This window comes from Bombina bombina, chromosome 2, assembly GCF_027579735.1.
Source record: "Bombina bombina isolate aBomBom1 chromosome 2, aBomBom1.pri, whole genome shotgun sequence".
Taxonomy (NCBI): Eukaryota; Metazoa; Chordata; class Amphibia; order Anura; family Bombinatoridae; genus Bombina; species Bombina bombina.
This window is the reverse complement of record NC_069500.1, coordinates 346,038,103-346,057,296: the sequence shown is the minus strand read 5'-3', so window position 1 is coordinate 346,057,296 and position 19,194 is coordinate 346,038,103. Positions and strand designations below refer to the sequence as shown.

At 42.0% G+C, this 19,194-nt stretch overlaps 1 protein-coding gene across 1 annotated transcript in view; it reads left to right on the top strand.

Annotated features, from left to right (window-relative positions):
• The window catches only part of ATXN2 (ataxin 2), a gene marked incomplete in the record, with an annotated part of 1,324,939 nt that overhangs the window by 448,260 nt on the left and 857,485 nt on the right, over positions 1–19,194 (top strand).

The following is a 19,194-nucleotide window of genomic DNA, read 5'->3' as shown; positions in this document are numbered from 1 at the left end:
CCAACAATAAAAATGAGTATATGTTATATCAGGTCAACTATCCAACAAATTATGTTATAGCAGACAAACTTACATCTTTAAAATAGGAACATCAAGAACCCAAAGCCACAATCTCATTTATAACTATAAGAAAGGCAACCATGTATTTATCTATAGCTCAACAATATAGGTAAGCATAAATATATTTTGTGCAGAGTCCACTTTCAGTTGCATATAGAATTACTTTACAGGATTGAGAATCTTGGAAGAGACAAAGTAATAAAGTAGAGTGAACTGTAAAAGTGCATAATTTAGTTGTATATGAGTTGTAAACAAACCCTCCAGTGGCAGAATAGGGCAATTGCATCTCACATAAAGGAATACAAATTTAATGCTCCATTATGCAGAGTGGCTTGTAGTTATGTAAATAGCTCAACTAATATAGGTCTAAACAGCTTGTAAAATAACAGATATTTAAGTATCTAAACCATATATCCCTCAAGTTCCCCTTTTACATGGTATAGTATACAAATTGAATAAACTAAAGGGTCACTATTGTAGCCTACTAATTTAAAGTAATATTTGGCTATATAAAAAAAACAAGTAACGATTGTTAACTAACCCACTCATAGAAAATTAACTCCATATATTACTGAAGCGAGTGTTCCCACTGTTGGTGAAATGCTAAGAAGTTAGGGTTAATCCATATCCGCAAGCCTGCAAAGGACTAAGAGGATTCTAAATAATACAGTCTACATTATCTCACTCCAGCTTTCTGTTTATGTGGGCAATAGTGTAGGTAGTAGGCAAAAGTAAGCTAAACTCCAAAGCAAAAGGAGAATAAAAGTCTAAGTAATAATATATCATCCAAGCCTCTATATAAAAGTCAGTTGTGGAGATACCTGATATAGCTCCATTCTGATTGTCCAAATTAGCCTGCTTCAAAATAGGTCAGAGACATCGTAGACCTCAGAGATAGTCTCTCTCTCCCTGGAACAACTGATCTCCAGAACCAGCTAAAGACAAAAAGCATATACCGCTGTCACAACCAGGCCAGCACCACGAAGCAGAGGGGTAACTTCCCAAGCTTGGCTGCCACCCACAGAAGCCGCGAACACTGTACTCACAGGCGGGTTTGATGGTAAGAGCTAATCCTTCATAGAACATGCTGAAGCAATAGCAAACCTTGAAACCAGGTTTGTAGCAGGACAGCCATTAACTTCTACATTGCAGCTTAGCCAGTCTCTGCAGTGTAAGGTATGAGAGTCGCCTTGCTGTAGGGGATCAAAGTGACCGCACAAGATCCCGGTATCCGGTAAGACAGTGCAAATACTCTGATAGATGGTGGGATCGTTAGAAGTCAGAGAAGGAACGACATGCCAATCCGCTGTCAGTGTAGGCTTGTCCTCTCCCACTACTGTATCTACTCGAGACTCGTGCAGTATTAGCACTAAGCTGGCAAAATGATCTTGTAGAAGCTGCGTCACAGCCAGCCACCCACCAGTCATCCTGGGCCTCCATCTTGGCTAAACTTCTGGAATTCACATAGAGCTGAGAACGTCCACCCAGGAGCTCCCAATGCCTCCGGAGTTACTGTATATGAAAGGGACCCTTTTTAATATATCGAAAATAGCTTTGGGTGCCAATAATCCTCAATTATATCAAATAAGGGCTAGGAGCTCCTGACACACACGTCTGGTCCCTATGATAGTTGGCTCCGCCCCCCCAAGTGTTTATTATTTTTAAAGTAGTGCCAGAGTGTGCTTCTTTATTATAGGGTGTAGCCATAGTCCATATTAGTCTCTTCAGTAGAGCTTTTGGTGGCTTTAGAGCAATAGGAACTGGTGGGACATAATTCTCACTGCGCCTCCTATACATTGATGCTGCCCTTCTCCTAACAGCCTAAGCAAAGTTAACTCAGGCTTTATGATTTTCCACAGGGCTATGGGAGGGAGAGGACCTCCTAAACGTGCTGAGCTGCCCTGCTGTCGGGCAGAATACAAAGGTAAGTGCTGACTTTTTTTTATTCTGGGTCTGAAAAAAGTAAAGATTCAGGATAGAAGAAGTTTAGCACTTTTCTGGGACATAAAACTCATACATATATATATATATATATAAAGGGAGGATCATGTGACAGCATTTTCTTAGCAGGCACTGGGGCTAAGGAGAATAGAATGTGGTTTCTCTGGGGGTTTGTATAGACACAATCGCGCAGTAAACTTAACATTACACTGTTAATGTGTTTAATTTGCTTAGACCGAGCTGACTATAAGAGGGCTCAGGGACTGTGATTTGGTTTGTGTACTACCTAATATGCGGTATTGCACTTTGCCCCCAGGCTTATAATGTAGGGTTCAGATCTCCCGGAGTACTATTTCTAAAGATAGTAATGGTGACCCGGAGAGGTGTGTGGTGTGTGGTAACGCCCACGACGGGCGGGGTTATGTTTGGCGCTGTTTTGGAGCACAATTTTCTGTCTCTCGGCAGATTCAGGGATTGTCTTATCACGCCCACAAGGGGAGGAGTTATGTTGAAGCTGACTGAGGCTGAACTCGCTACATTCCTTCCGTTCATCGGATGATTGAGCGGTTTTTCCTTTCTAGCACAATACTTAGTGCTGTCATTAGGTGGGTCCGGATTGCGCTCCGGTTCTGCCTGGGAAATGTTATGTTGAATTTAAGCATGATGTTCTGATGGATCACCTCAGCAAGATTTATCTGAGGTGTACGTAGGTGATATACTTGCGTGCTATTCTAACTTTTTTCTGCACACACAAATAAAAAGTTGCAGTTTAAAATTTAAAGAAACAGTAACGTTTTTTTTATCTTGTTAATTTTATTAAAGGAATTTCAGCTATTTCTTTGTTAATTCATCTGTTGTGGCTTTGGATGGAACAAAAGCACACAAAAATAGTTACTTTTAAGATTTAAAGAGACAGTAACATTTTTTATGTATAAATTTTATTAAAGAATTTCAGCTGTTTGTTTGTTAATTCATCCTTTGTTACTTAGGATGGAACAAAAGCACACAACAAAGTTACTTTTAAGATTAAAGAGACGGTAAAACATTTTTTATGTGAAATTTTTATTAAAAAAAAAAAATTCTGAAACTACTCCCTCTAAAGTGATTGCTGTTTAGGAGTCTGTTGACAATGGTCAAGTTATGCCACAAATTTCACCTATAGTATCCCACAAAATTTTATGGCCCACATGCAGTGCCCTGCGCTTCCTTTTACACTCCACTTTGAGTTATGATGCATTATAAGTTTTTCCCACCAGGTAGCAAACATTTCTAGAGGAATTATTTCAGTAGTTGCTATTCCTAATGGTTCCTCCATGTTACTGAAGGAGGAAGATACTTTGGGATTATCTGAGAGAGAATTCTCAGACTCAGATGGAATTCTTACTTTAGGAGTTTTTATCTATCCTGGGCGACCCCAACATAGTACGTCCAGTAAAGACATTTCCGGTGTAATCTATACTAGTGCGTCCAGTGAATTATAAAGATGGACGCATTCCCTATATTTACTGTTTCCCATCGCCTAAGGAGACTGGACAAACTTTCCCTAAGGGGGACAGAGTAGTTTCAGCTTAGCTAAGTGAACTACTATACCCTTAGATGATAGTTGTTTTTTTTTTTTTTTTTAAGGTCCTATGGACAAAGATTACAAGTGGGATGTACACCAGGGCTTACAATGGCAACCAGGTGTGTACTTGACTACCGTCACTAGTGCGACGACAGATTGGTTTGATGCGTTGTCTGATGCTACTAAGTCAGAAACTTTCCTGGATAACATCCAGGACAGGATAAAAGCTTTCAAATTGGCTAATTCATTTATTTCAAATTCTTCCCTTCAACTTATCAAACTGGGAGCGTAGGTTGCTCTGTTCAAGCTCACAGAGCCTTGTGGTTAGAGCCTTGTTCTACGTATATATGCTCTAAGTCTAAGCTTTTAGTGATTCCTTACAAGGAGAAGACCCTGTTGGGACCTGGCTTGATGGAAATAATCTAAAGATTAAAAAAAAAAAATCATAGCCTGCTGTTGAATCAAAGACAGCATGAAGGACATGCCCCCGATCCGAGATCAGATCTTGTAAGAGTCAGACTTTCCGTCTTCGCTCAGGCTTGGGTTCGAGATCAAAAGCTTTCCTCCCAGAGGCAGGTGTTCTGTTTTCAAGATTATCTGTAGATCAGACAAAAGGAGAGGCGTTCTTGCACTGCATAGGAGAACTCTCAGACCTGGGAGTGATTGATCCAGTTCCAATACAGGTACAGGTTTTTTATCCCAGTCGGGTTATGGTTCCCAAAAAAGGAGGGAACCTTCAGACCACTTTTTAGATCTCAAGAGTCTACACAAATTTCTTAGTGGACCGTCCTTCAAGATCAAAACTATTAGTTTCTTCCTTGGATCCAAGAGGGTCAATTAATGACAACAGTGGATTTAAAGGACGCGTATCTTCATGTGCCATTCACGAGAATCGTCTCAAGTTCTAAGGTTTGCCTTTCTAGACTAACGCTTTCAGTTCGTGGCTTTTCCTTTCGGTCTTGCCACAGCTCTCAGAGTTTTCACAAAGGTTCTGGGATCGCTGTTGGCGGTGCTTCGGTTACGGGGCATTGCAGTGGCGCCCTATCTGGACGACATTCTAGTCCAGACGCCATCCTTATAGCAAGCAAGATTTCACACAGACATGGTGTTATACTTCCCGTGATCTCATGGGTAGAAGGTAAATTTGAAAAGTGTACCTTAGTCTCTGCCTGGACACACATAATTAACTGTCAGTTTAAAGTTTAAAATTTAGTTATACTAGTTATACCAGTTTTATCCAGTTATTATATTACATTGGAGAAAATACAGAAAATGTGAGGTTTTCTTATTAGTATAATGCATGAATGTGAAGAAAACAGATAGGACTGTATAATATGGTAAGGTATATATGTTTCTCTCGCCTTCTTTCTCTTTTATATTTCTGATTCTTGTAACGAAATTTGTTCACTGTACTTCATGTATAACCTCAATAAAAATTATTTTTTAAAAAAATAAAAAATTATCGATACTTGTATAGTCCTTCAGTCCACTCCTCGGCCTTCAGTGGTTCAGTGCATGGAGGTAATCGGGCTGATGGTGGCTGCATTGGACATCGTTCCGTTTGCTCGGTTCCATATCAGACCTCTGCAGCTAAACATGCTTAAGCAATGGAACGGGGATTATGCAGACTTGTCTCCTCAAATAATTCTGGAACAGGAGACAAGGAACTCCCTTCAATGGTGGTTGTCTCTGGATCATCTCTCCCAGGGGATCTGCTTTCGCAGACAATCTTGGGTGATTGTGACAAGAGACACCAGCTTTCTGGGGTGGGGAGCAGTCTGGGGCTCCCTGAAGACTCTGGGAGTTTGAACTCAGTCGGAGTCTTTTGTTTCTATAAACATTCTGGAGCTGAGAGAGATCTACAATGCTCTTCTGGCCTGGACTCAGTTTGTCACGGTCCAGTTTATTAGGTTCCAGTCGGACAACTTAACTTCAGGCTTACATCAATCATCAGGGAGGAACGAGGAGTTCCTTAGCGATGACAGAGGTAGCCAAAATAATCTCGTGGGCAGAAGTCAACTCCTGTTACCTATCGGCGATCCACAACCCAGGGGTGGACAATTGGGAAGCGGATTTCCTGAGCAGGCAGACTTTTTATCCAGGGGAGTGGGAACTCCATCCGGAAGTGTTCTCAAACATAGTTCTCCAGTGGGGTCAACCAGAATTGGATCTCATGGCGTCCCGTCAAAATGCCAAGTTTCCCAGATACGGGTCGAGGTCCATGGACCCCAAAGCAGAACTGATAGATGCTCTGGCGGTCCCTTGGATTTTCAGTTTAGCATACCTACTTCCTTTGTTTGTTCTTCTTCCTCGGGTAATTGCTGGAATCAAACAGGAGCGGGCTTCGGTGATTTTCATAGCTCTGGCTTGGTCTCGCAGGATTTGGTATGCGGATCTGGTGGAGATGGTATCTCTACCGCCTTGGAGACTTCGGTTGAGGAAGCACCTTTTGATTCAGGGATCCTTCCTTCATCCAAATCTAGTTTCTCTGGAGCTGACTGCTTGGAGATTGAATGCTTAATTTTATCCAAGCAAGGTTTTTTTTTTCTGATTCGGTCATAAAGACCATGATTCAGGCTTGTAAGCCTGTGACTAGAAGGATTTAACATAAGGTTTGGCGTAAATACCTTTTATTGGTTTGAATCCGAGGGCTACTCATGGAGTAGGGTTAGGATTCCTAGAATTTAGTTTTTTCTCCACAAGGGTTTGGAGAAGGGCTTCTCGACGAGTTCTCTGAAGGGTCAGATCTCGGCCTTATCTATTTTGTTATGCGAACGTCTGGCAGATTTCCCAGATGTTCATCATTTTGTCAGGCCTTGGTTAGCATCAGGCCTGTGTTCAAACCAGTTACTCCTCCATGGAGTCTTAATTTAGTTCTCAAAGTTTTTCAGGTTCTGTTTGAGCCTATGCATTTCTTAGATATTAAGTTACTATCTTGGAAAGTTTTATTTCTTGCAGCTATTTCTTCTGCTTGAAGAGTGTCAGAACTCTCAGTATTACAGTATGAGTCACCTTACCTTATTTTCCATTCAGACTAGGTAGTTTTTAGGATTTTTTCCTGAGATTATCAGGAGATTGTTTTTCCTTCCTTGTGTCTTAATCCTTCTTCTCAAAAGGAATGACTTCTGCACAATTTGGACATGGTCAGTGCTTTAAAGTTTTATTTACAGGCGTCTAAGGACTTTTGCCAGTCTTCTTCTTTGTGGTTTTCTTATGAGTCTGCTGGACAGCAGCCTCCCGAGAGATTTATGGCTCATTCCAAGGGCTGTTGCCTCCTCATGGGCATTACAAAATGTTTCAGGAACAGGGTCTGGGTTTTTATTCAAATCTATTCATTGTCCCAAAGAAAGAAAATTCATTCAGGCCAGTTCTGGATCTTAAGTTTTTTTAATTGTTTTGTAAGAGTCCCCACTTTCAAGATAGTGACTATAAGGACTATTTTGCCTTTTGTTCAGAAAGGTCATTATATGTCCAAGATAGACTTACAGGATGTATATCTTCACATTCCGATTCATCCAGACCACTATTGGTTTCTGAGATTCTCTTTTCTAGACAAGCATTACCAATTTGTCGCTCTTCCGTTTGGCCTCTCAACAGCTCCAAGAATCTTTTCGAATGTTCTCGGTGCCCTTCTATCTGTAATCAGAGAACAGGGTATTGCTGTGTTTGCTTATTTGGACGATATGTTGGTACTGAATCAATGGAGCAGTGATTATACTCTATCACAATTGATATACTTAAATCCCAACATTCAACTCTCTCTGACTTGGTGGTTAGACCATTATCGTATAGTTCAAGGGGCTTCTTTTGTTCATCCTACCTGGACTGTGATCACAACAGATGCAAGTCTTTCAGGTTGGGGAGCTGTCTGGGATCTCTGACAGCACAAGGGGTTTGGAAACCTCAAGAGGCGAGGTTACCAATCAATATTTTAGAACTCTGTGCTATTTTCAGGGCTCTTCAGGTTTGGCCTCTGTTAAAGAGAGAACCATTCATTTGTTTTCAGACGGACAATATCACAACTGTGGCATATGTCAATCATCAGGGTGGGACTCGCAGTCCCCTAGCTATGAAAAAAGTATCTTGGATACTTTCTTGGGCAGAATCCAGCTCTTGTCTAATTTCTGCGGTGCATATCCCAGGTGTAGACAATTGGGAAGCGGATTATCTCAGCCGTCAGACCTTACATCCGGGGGAGTGGTCAGATGTATTTTGTCAGATTGTACAGATGTGGGGTCTTCCAGAAATAGATCTGATGGCTTCTCATCTAAACAAGAAACTGCTCAGGTTTCCCAGGCGGTTCTGATAGATGTTCTGGCAGTTCCTTGCAATTTCAATCTTGCATACCTATTTCCTCCATTCGCTCTCCTTCCTCGGGTCATTGCTCGGATCAAGCAAGAGAGGGCGTTGGTGATTCTCATTGCTCCAGTGTGGCCTCGCAGGATTTGGTATGCAGACCTAGTGGAGATGTCATCTCTCCCTCCTTGGAAACTTCCTCTAAGAAAGGACCTTCTACTTCAAGGGCCCTTCCTTCATCCAAATCTAATTTTCTCTGAAGCTGGATGCTTGGAGATTGAACGCTTAATTTTATCTAAGCGTGGTTATTCAGATCAGGTCATTGAGACTATGATTCAGGCTCGCAAGCCTGTTACCAGGAAAATTTACCATAAGATTTGGCGTAAATATCTGTATTGGTGCGATTCCAAAGGCTACTCTTGGAGTAGAGTTCGGATTCCTAGGATTTTATCTTTTCTCCAAGTTGGTTTGGAGAAGGGATTATCGGCAAGCTCCTTTAAAAGTCAAATTTCTGACTTATCTATTTTGTTACATAAACGTCTGGCAGAGGTACCAGATGTTCAATCGTTCTGTCAGGCCTTGGTCAGATTCAGGCCTGTGTTCAAACCTGTTACTCCTCCCTGGAGTCTTAATCTTGTTCTTAAGGTTCTTCAGCAGGCTCCTTTTGAACCTATACATTCCTTAGCTATTAAGTTGCTATCTTGGGAAAGTTTTGTTTCTTGTTGCTATTTCTTCTGCTCGTAGAGTCTCTGAACTCTCGGCTTTACAGCATGAGTCTCCCTATCTTATCTTTCACTCGGATAAGGTTGTTTTACGTACTAAATTGGTTTTTCTTCCTACAGTAGTTTCAGATCGGAACAATAATCCGGAGATTGTTGTTCCTTCTTCTCATAAGGAACGTCTTCTGCACAATGTAGACGTGGTTCGTGCTCTGAAATTCTTTTTACAGGCGACTAAGGATTTTTGTCAGTCTTCTGCTCTGTAGTTTTCTCTGGGAAACGTAAGGGGCAGAAAGCTACGGCTAATTCTCTTTCTTTGTGGCTGAAGAGTATAATTTGCTTAGCCTATGAAACTGCTGGACAGCAGCCTCCATAGAAGGTTACGGTTCATTCTACGAGGGCCGTTTCCTCTTCCTGGGCATTCAAAAATGAAGCTTCTGTAGAACAGATTTGCAAGGCTGCAACTTGGTCCTCTCTACATACTTTTTCAAAATTCTATAAGTTTGATACTTTTGCCTCGGCTGAGGCTTTCTTTGGGAGAAAGGTTCTTCAAGCAGTGGTGCCTTCTGTTTAGGTTCCCTGTCTTGTCCCTCCCTTATCATCTGTGTCCTCTAGCTTGGGTATTGATTCCCAATAGTAATTAGATAATCCGTGGACTCATGTCATTAGAAAGAAAATGAAATTTATGCTTACCTGATAAATTTCTTTCTTGACACGATGAGTCCACGGCCTGCCCTGTTTTTGATGACAGGATATTTTTTGTTATTTTATAAACCTCAGGAACCTCTGCACCTTGTTGCTTCATTTCTCTCCTTTACTTCAGTCGAATGACTGGGGTTGGATAGAAGGGAGGTGATATTTAACAGCTTTGCTGTGGTGCTCTTTGCCACCTCCTGCTGGCCAGGAGGTGAATATCCCAATAGTAATTAGATGATACGTGGACTCATCGTGTCAAGAAATAAATACATTTATCAGGTAAGCATCTGTTAACAAGAATTTTTTTTCTTCCGATTTTTGTTTTTGTTTTGTTGGACCTGAAGCAAAAAAGGAACTTGGGAATTTAGGGTTATGCCATCTAGGTTCTTTACCTCTTAAATGTGTTTTTTGAAGATAGACTATCACAATGCAATCTTATGATTTTGCAAATTACATATGATCGCTTCTCTGATGTGTTTAGTCCTTTGGCGTTTATGGTCAGAATGGCTAAATAATTAGCGCTATGTGTCTGAATTTTTTAGGGTGGAGGTTATAGGGGAGAGAGGAAAAAAAAGGGGTTTGGATAGGAGAGGAAGAAAGGGATTGCAAGAGGAGGGGGGCTCAAGGGGCTTGGAGAAGAACAGGAAAAATGTTAAGATGGGCAGAAGGCATCGGCTAGTGTCAATCAGTTGTTAGAGAGTAGCTGTGCATGTAGTGTATTTAGGAGAAGCAATACCTTTTCTCTGGTTAGTCTTTTTGCTTACCCTCTCTAGTGAAATGGGGGGAATAGAATTGGTGAGTCAATGGAAAGTATAAGGTTGAAGAATAGCATAACCAAGACTGGTTGTGTCAAAGAAAGGCAGATAGATGTGGGGTCAGTATCCAAACACCCGACTTGGTTAAAAAGATATTGGTTAATGTGTAAGAGCCAGTGTACCTAATTTATTTAAGAGGAATTGCAAATATAACATGGTGTCATATCATGCTAAAATATTGTTACTGCTGTAACTTTCTGAAGCAGATGGGTTAGTCTTGGGTACCAGGGCAGAGAAAGATAGGGGGCCTATCCCCCTAGGGGTGGTGCAGATTGTGAGCTTATGGCAATCATCTAATGGTTACAATTTGAGATATATAACATTCATTGAACAATACTCAAGTAACAACTGTAACTTTAATTTTTTATATCCTATCTTTCACCTTATCAACATTAAAACAACATTAATACTTATCAGATGACTGGCAGCTCATCTAGGGTCTGTGTCTTGGTCGTGAGCTAAGAGTTCATCAAGTAATGAGAGTGATGCCGGTATCTTGATCTTTTAGCAGAGCTTGATCTAGAAGATGGGTCTTGGGCGGGTTCAGGAGGTTGAATGTTAATCTCCAGTGCCATGCAGAACCCCGGAAGGTCCTCTGGTGTCTGAAAGATAGACTGTATGCTATTTTTGGTGGCGATGATGCAGACTGGGAATCCCCATTTATAGTAGATGTTATGTGCCTGGAGGACCGTATTGACATATTTAAGGTCCCTTCTTTTTTGTAGTGTGGTTTGGCTTAAATTGGAGAAAATTTGTATGGGAAATCCAGCATGTGTCACATTCTTGATGACTATTGCTTTTTGAGATATTTCTTCCTTGCCCTTATAACTTAGTAACTGGAGAATGTCTCTGGGTGGAACTTTAGGGGAAGGTTTAGGCCTGAGGGCCCTATGCGCCCTCTCTATCGGTATAGTTGCTGAGCTTGGGGTGCCTTTTAGCGTTCAAATTAAATCCTGGAGATAGGCGTCCAGTCAGGTGTTTGTAATGGACTCTGGGACACCTCTAATCCGTAGGTTATCCCTACATCCTCTGTTATCCAGATCCTCAATCCTAGACTCTAGGACTATATGCTCTTCATGATCTTGTATATACTGTGTGTTCTCTCTCACCTTATTCTGAAGTGAATCCTGTTTTTGTTTTTTTTGTGGTTGAACCTTTTGGTTAACTTGATGGAGATCCTTTTTTAAGTCCCCAAAAAGTGTGTGCATTTCTGAGAGCTGGATATTAATTTCCTCTTAGAGGATATGTTTTTTAAATCCTCTCTGGTCAGGTTTGTTTGATGCTGTATGTCTGGACTGTGGACCTGGGCAGTTGTTGTATGAGTCTGAGGTGATAGGAGGGTTCTATGGTATCTCCAGCAGATTGTGCTGCTTTTACATTACTGGTTATATTGGTATGTTTAGTTGTTTTGTCCATTTTAGTGTTTCTTTCTGTTGGACATGTATAGCTAGCGATAAGCAAGTGCCATGTCTGGGCTTGTACCTTATATTGTGGGCGGTTCCTTGTGGTTTTTAGTCCCTTAGATTTGCTGTGTGGAATGTCGTGACACCACTTGCAGTTGTTATAGAGCTCAATAAGTGCTGATCCTAATGTTATTGGGTCATTATAGGGAGAACGCTGTTAGAGTATAGTGATAGCAGTTTGTGTCTTCAATTAAAGGGACAGTCAACACCAGAATTTTTGTTGTTTAAAAAGATAGATAATCCCTTAATTACCAATTCCCCAGTTTTGCATAACCAACACAGTTATAATTATACACGTTTTACCTCTGTAATTACCTTGTATCTAAGCCTCAGCAGACTGCCCCCTTATTTCAGTTCTTTTGACAGACTTGCAGTTTAGCCAATCAGAGCTGTCTCCATGGTAAATTCACGTGCATGAGCTCAATGTTATCTATATGAAATACATGAACTAATGCTCTCTAGTGGTGAAAAATGCATTTAGATTAGAGACGGCCTTCAAGGTCTAAGAAACCTCCTAAATTTAGCTTTCAACTAAGAATACCAAGAGAACAAAGCAAAATTGGTGATACAAGTAAATTTGAAAGTTGTTTAAAATTACTTGCCCTATCTGAATCATAAACGTTTTTTTTTGGACTTGACTGTCCTTTTAATTAAAGGGAGTATTGAGCTTATTCTAAGTTTATAGTATTCCCCTTTTTTTCTATTTTCGTTTTTTTCTTTATTCCTCCTTTGTTTTTGGTATAACCTTGTTGCGGCCTTAATAGTACATAGGTGTTACATAAATCTACTGTTGCTATTACCAAAGGGCAGTTGGGTATTGAGCAGGCTTGTCACGTATCCCTCGTGTTGCGAGCATGTCCGTAAGGGAACGGTCGTGGTGTTTCTCCAAGGCCTGTCACGGCCCACTTATTACTTTGCTATGTCTCTTATCAGGCAGCTGAGATGTTTCTGCCCTCTGAGCCGCTTGCTTAACTGACCCCTTTATCTACTCACTTTTGATCGTTGGCGGTATAGTGGGAAATATCTGTTGCATCCTTTGCTCCATTGTCACTCAAATGGATCGGGCAGTTGCACTGCGTAGCCGTGGCCTTATGCACTGGACTCACTTATAAAAAGGTGAAATCGGCATCTGTCAATTCACCGATGTCCCTCAGAACTCCAGCGATGTATTTCAGGTTATTACTAGAACGGTGCTAGGTATTTGGCCCCATAAAGCGCTAAAAGTCGGGTGTGAGGTGTAAGAGCCGAAGATTAAGCGGCCATCAACCCGCGTGGCCAGGCTCCGTTCGTAGCCTTAGCTTCTAAGGTCAAACAGGTAATTCACAAAGCCTACTTGGTGGCAGGAAAATCTGTGTAATAGATGGGCTTTAAAAATTGATGCATTCCTGGAGCATGGTCTTCTCTGCATGCATTCTCCAAATTTTCGGTTTTGATGTTTTTGCTTCCTCAGAAGCGGCTTTTGGCAGGAAAGTCCTTCATGCTGCAGTGTCCACAAAATAGGAACTGCCTTTTCTTCTGTTATGTGTGATCAGTCCACGGGTCATCATTACTTCTGGGATATAACTCCTCCCCAACAGGAAATGCAAGAGGATTCACCCAGCAGAGCTGCATATAGCTCCTCCCCTCTACGTCAGTCCCAGTCATTCTCTTGCACCCAACGACTAGATAGGATGTGTGAGAGGACTATGGTGATTATACTTAGTTTTTATGACTTCAATCAAAAGTTTGTTATTTTAAAATAGCACCGGAGCGTGTTATTACTTCTCTGGCAGAGTTTGAGGAAGAATCTGTCAGAGTTTTTTTACTATGATTTTAACCGGAGTAGTTAAGATCATATTGCTGTTCTCGGCCATCTGAGGGAGGTAAAGGCTTCAGATCAGGGGACAGCGGGCAGATGAATCTGCATTGAGGTATGTAGCAGTTTTTATTTTCTGAATGGAATTGATGAGAAAATCCTGCCATACCGTTAAAATGACATGTATGTATACACTTCAGTATTCTGGGGATGGTATTTCACCGGAACTACTCTGTTAAAGGTCACTAATCCTTTTTAATAACTATTTATCATGTTAAACGTTTTTGCTGGAATGTAGAATCGTTTACATTGCTGAGGTACTGTGTGAATAAATATTTGGGCATTATTTTCCACTTGGCAGTTTTTTTGCTTTAATTGTGACAGTTTCGTTTCTCTTCACTGCTGTGTGGGAGAGGGAGGGGCCGTTTTTGGCGCTCTTTGCTACGCATCAAAAAATACCAGTCAGTTACTTTTATATTTCCTGCATGATCCGGTTCATCTCTGATAGATCTCAGGGGTCTTCAAACTTCTTTGAAGGGAGGTAAATTCTCTCAGCAGAGCTGTGAGAATTCTTATAGTGACTGTGAATAAAAACGTTGCTTTGTATTTTTTATGTCAAATTTAATTATTATTATTTTACTAATGGGAACAAACCTTTGCTAAAAGTTTTGTTGTTTTAAAGTTTGATGCTATAACTGTTTTTCAGTTCATTATTTCAACTGTCATTTAATCGTTAGTACCTCTTTGAGGCACAGTACGTTTTTTTGCTAAAAAAAGATTATAACCAAGTTGTAAGTTTTTTGCTAGTGTGTTAAACATGTCTGACTCAGAGGAAGATATCTGTGTCATTTGTTCCAATGCCAAGGTGGAGCCCAATAGAAATTTATGTACTAACTGTATTGATGCTACTTTAAATAAAAGTCAATCTGTACAATGTGAACAAATTTCACCAAACAGCGAGGGGAGAGTTATGCCGACTAACTCGCCTCACGCGGCAGTACCTGCATCTCCCGCCCGGGAGGTGCGTGATATTTTGGCGCCTAGTACATCTGGGCGGCCATTACAGATAACATTACAAGATATGGCTACTGTTATGACTGAAGTTTTGTCTAAATTACCAGAACTAAGAGGCAAGCGTGATCACTCTGGGGTGAGAACAGAGTGCGCTGACAATGCTAGGGCCATGTCTGATACTGCGTCACAGCTCGCAGAGCATGAGGACGGAGAGCTTCATTCTGTGGGTGACGGTTCTGATCCAAACAGATTGGACTCAGATATTTCAAATTTTAAATTTAAATTGGAGAACCTCCGTGTATTACTAGGGGAGGTCTTAGCAGCTCTCAACGATTGTAACACCGTTGCAATACCAGAGAAACTGTGTAGGTTGGATAAATACTTTGCGGTACCGGCGAGTACTGACGTTTTTCCTATACCTAAGAGACTAACTGAAATTGTTACTAAGGAGTGGGATCGACCCGGTGTGCCGTTCTCACCCCCTCCAATATTTAGAAAGATGTTTCCAATAGACGCCACCACTCGGGACTTATGGCAAACGGTCCCCAAGGTGGAGGGAGCAGTTTCTACTTTAGCTAAGCGTACCACTATCCCGGTGGAGGATAGCTGTGCTTTCTCAGATCCAATGGATAAAAAATTAGAGGGTTACCTTAAGAAAATGTTTGTTCAACAAGGTTTTATTTTACAACCCCTTGCATGTATCGCGCCGATTACGGCTGCGTCAGCATTTTGGATTGAGTCGCTTGAAGAGAACCTTAGTTCATCTACGCTAGACGACATTACGGACAGGCTTAGAGTCCTTAAACTAGCTAATTCCTTCATTTCGGAGGCCGTAGTACATTTAACCAAACTTACGGCTAAGAACTCAGGATTCGCCATACAGGCACGTAGGGCGCTGTGGCTAAAATCCTGGTCAGCTGATGTTACTTCTAAGTCCAAATTACTTAATATACCTTTCAAGGGGCAGTCTTTATTTGGGCCCGGTTTGAAAGAGATTATCGCTGACATTACAGGAGGTAAGGGCCACGCCCTACCTCAAGACAAAGCCAAAGCTAAGGCTAGACAGTCTAATTTTCGTCCCTTTCGGAACTTCAAAACAGGAGCAGCATCAACCTCCACTGCACCAAAACAGGAAGGAGCTGTTGCTCGTTACAGGCAAGGCTGGAAGCCTAACCAGTCCTGGAACAAGAGCAAGCAGGCCAGGAAACCTGCTGCTGCCCCAAAGACAGCATGAACCGAGAGCCCCCGATCCGGGACCGGATCTAGTGGGGGGCAGACTCTCTCTCTTCGCCCAGGCCTGGGCAAGAGATGTTCAGGATCCCTGGGCACTAGAGATCATATCTCAGGGATACCTTCTAGACTTCAAATTATCTCCCCCAAGAGGGAGATTTCATCTGTCAAGGTTGTCAACAAACCAGATAAAGAAAGAAGCGTTTCTACGCTGCGTACAAGATCTGTTAATAATGGGAGTGATCCATCCGGTTCCGCGGTCGGAACAAGGACAAGGGTTCTACTCAAACCTGTTTGTGGTTCCCAAAAAAGAGGGAACTTTCAGGCCAATCTTAGATTTAAAGATTCTAAACAAATTCCTAAGAGTTCCATCGTTCAAAATGGAAACTATTCGGACAATCTTACCCATGATCCAAGAGGGTCAGTACATGACCACAGTGGATTTAAAGGATGCTTACCTTCACATACCGATCCACAAAGATCATCACCGGTATCTAAGGTTTGCCTTCTTAGACAGGCACTACCAGTTTGTAGCTCTTCCATTCGGATTGGCTACGGCTCCAAGAATCTTCACAAAGGTTCTGGGTGCCCTTCTGGCGGTACTAAGACCGCGAGGGATTTCGGTAGCTCCATACCTAGACGACATTCTAATACAAGCTTCAAGCTTTCAAACTGCCAAGTCTCATACAGAGTTAGTTCTGGCATTTCTAAGGTCGCATGGATGGAAAGTAAACGAAAAGAAGAGTTCTCTTTTTCCTCTCACAAGAGTTCCATTCTTGGGGACTCTTATAGATTCTGTAGAAATGAAGATTTACCTGACAGAGGACAGGTTAACAAAGCTTCAAAATGCATGCCGTGTCCTTCATTCCATTCAACACCCGTCAGTAGCTCAATGCATGGAGGTGATCGGCTTAATGGTAGCGGCAATGGACATAGTACCTTTTGCACGCCTACACCTCAGACCTCTGCAATTAGGCATGCTAAGTCAGTGGAATGGGGATTACTCAGATTTGTCCCCTACTCTGAATCTGAATCAAGAGACCAGAAATTCTCTTCTATGGTGGCTTCATCGGCCACACCTGTCCAGGGGGATGCCATTCAGCAGGCCAGACTGGACAATTGTAACAACAGACGCCAGCCTACTAGGTTGGGGCGCTGTCTGGAATTCTCTGAAGGCTCAGGGACTATGGAATCAGGAGGAGAGTCTCCTTCCAATAAACATTCTGGAATTGAGAGCAGTTCTCAATGCCCTTCTAGCTTGGCCCCAATTAACAACTCGGGGGTTCATCAGGTTTCAGTCGGACAACATCACGACTGTAGCTTACATCAACCATCAGGGAGGGACAAGAAGCTCCCTAGCAATGGTGGAAGTATCAAAGATAATTCGCTGGGCAGAGTCTCACTCTTGCCACCTGTCAGCAATCCACATCCCGGGAGTGGAGAACTGGGAGGCGGATTTCTTGAGTCGCCAGACTTTTCATCCGGGGGAGTGGGAACTTCATCCGGAGGTCTTTGCCCAAATATTTCGACGTTGGGGCAAACCAGAGATAGATCTCATGGCGTCTCGCCAGAACGCCAAACTTCCTCGCTACGGGTCCAGATCCAGGGATCCGGGAGCGGTTCTGATAGATGCTTTGACAGCACCTTGGAACTTCGGGATGGCTTATGTGTTTCCACCCTTTCCGCTGCTTCCTCGATTGATTGCCAAAATCAAACAGGAGAGAGCATCAGTGATTCTAATAGCGCCTGCATGGCCACGCAGGACTTGGTATGCAGATCTAGTGGACATGTCATCCTGTCCGCCTTGGTCTCTACCTCTAAGACAGGACCTTCTGATACAGGGTCCATTCAAACATCAAAATCTAACTTCTCTGAAGCTGACTGCTTGGAAATTGAACGTTTGATTTTATCAAAACGTGGTTTTTCTGAGTCGGTTATTGATACCCTGATACAGGCTAGGAAGCCTGTTACCAGAAAGATTTACCATAAAATATGGCGTAAATACCTATACTGGTGCGAATCCAAACATTACTCCTGGAGTAAGGTTAGGATCTCTAGGATATTGTCTTTTCTACAAGAAGGGTTAGAAAAGGGTTTATCAGCTAGTTCATTAAAGGGACAGATTTCAGCTCTGTCCATCTTGTTACACAGGCGTCTGTCAGAAAATCCAGACGTCCAGGCTTTTTGTCAGGCTTTAGCTAGGATCAAGCCTGTGTTTAAAGCTGTTGCTCCGCCATGGAGTTTAAACTTAGTTCTTAACGTTTTACAGGGTGTTCCTTTTGAACCCCTTCATTCCATTGATATAAAATTGTTATCTTGGAAAGTTCTGTTTTTAATGGCTATTTCCTCGGCTCGAAGAGTCTCTGAGTTATCAGCCTTACATTGTGATTCTCCTTATCTGATTTTTCACTCAGACAAGGTAGTTCTGCGTACTAAACCTGGGTTCTTACCTAAGGTGGTCACTAACAGGAATATCAATCAGAGATTGTTGTTCCATCCTTGTGTCCAAATCCTTCTTCAAAGAAGGAACGTCTTCTACACAATCTGGATGTAGTTCGTGCCCTCAAGTTCTACTTGCAGGCAACTAAAGATTTTCGCCAAACTTCTTCCCTGTTTGTCGTTTATTCTGGACAGAGGAGAGGTCAAAAAGCTTCTGCTATCTCTCTCTCTTTTTGGCTTCGTAGCATAATACGTTTAGCCTATGAGACTGCTGGTCAGCAGCCTCCTGAAAGAATTACAGCTCACTCCACTAGAGCTGTGGCTTCCACTTGGGCCTTTAAGAATGAGGCCTCTGTTGAACAGATTTGCAAGGCTGCAACTTGGTCTTCGCTTCATACTTTTTCCAAATTTTACAAATTTGACACTTTTGCTTCTTCGGAGGCTATTTTTGGGAGAAAGGTTCTTCAGGCAGTGGTTCCTTCTATATAATGAGCCTGCCTATCCCTCCCGTCATCCGTGTACTTTTGCTTTGGTATTGGTATCCCAGAAGTAATGATGACCCGTGGACTGATCACACATAACAGAAGAAAACATAATTTATGCTTACCTGATAAATTCCTTTCTTCTGTTGTGTGATCAGTCCACGGCCCGCCCTGTTTTAAGGCAGGTAAATATCTTTTAAATTATACTCCAGTCACCACTTCACCCTTGGTTACTCCTTTCTCGTTGATTCTTGGTCGAATGACTGGGACTGACGTAGAGGGGAGGAGCTATATGCAGCTCTGCTGGGTGAATCCTCTTGCATTTCCTGTTGGGGAGGAGTTATATCCCAGAAGTAATGATGACCCGTGGACTGATCACACAACAGAAGAAAGGAATTTATCAGGTAAGCATAAATTATGTTATTTTGTTCCACCCTTTCCTTACCATGGACTTTTACCTTGGGTATTAATCCCACATGTTAAGGATACTGTATGGACTCTCATAATCATACGAAAGAAATCAAAATATATGCTTACCTGATTAATTATTTTCTTTTGGGATAGTAAGTCCATAGGCCCCTCCCTCTTAATTTTCGGTCGACAGTTCTAATTTGCACTTATGTAGACCCTGCTTTTGTCTTTCCTGCCTATCAGTTTCCTTTTCTCTGTTCGGCTATATG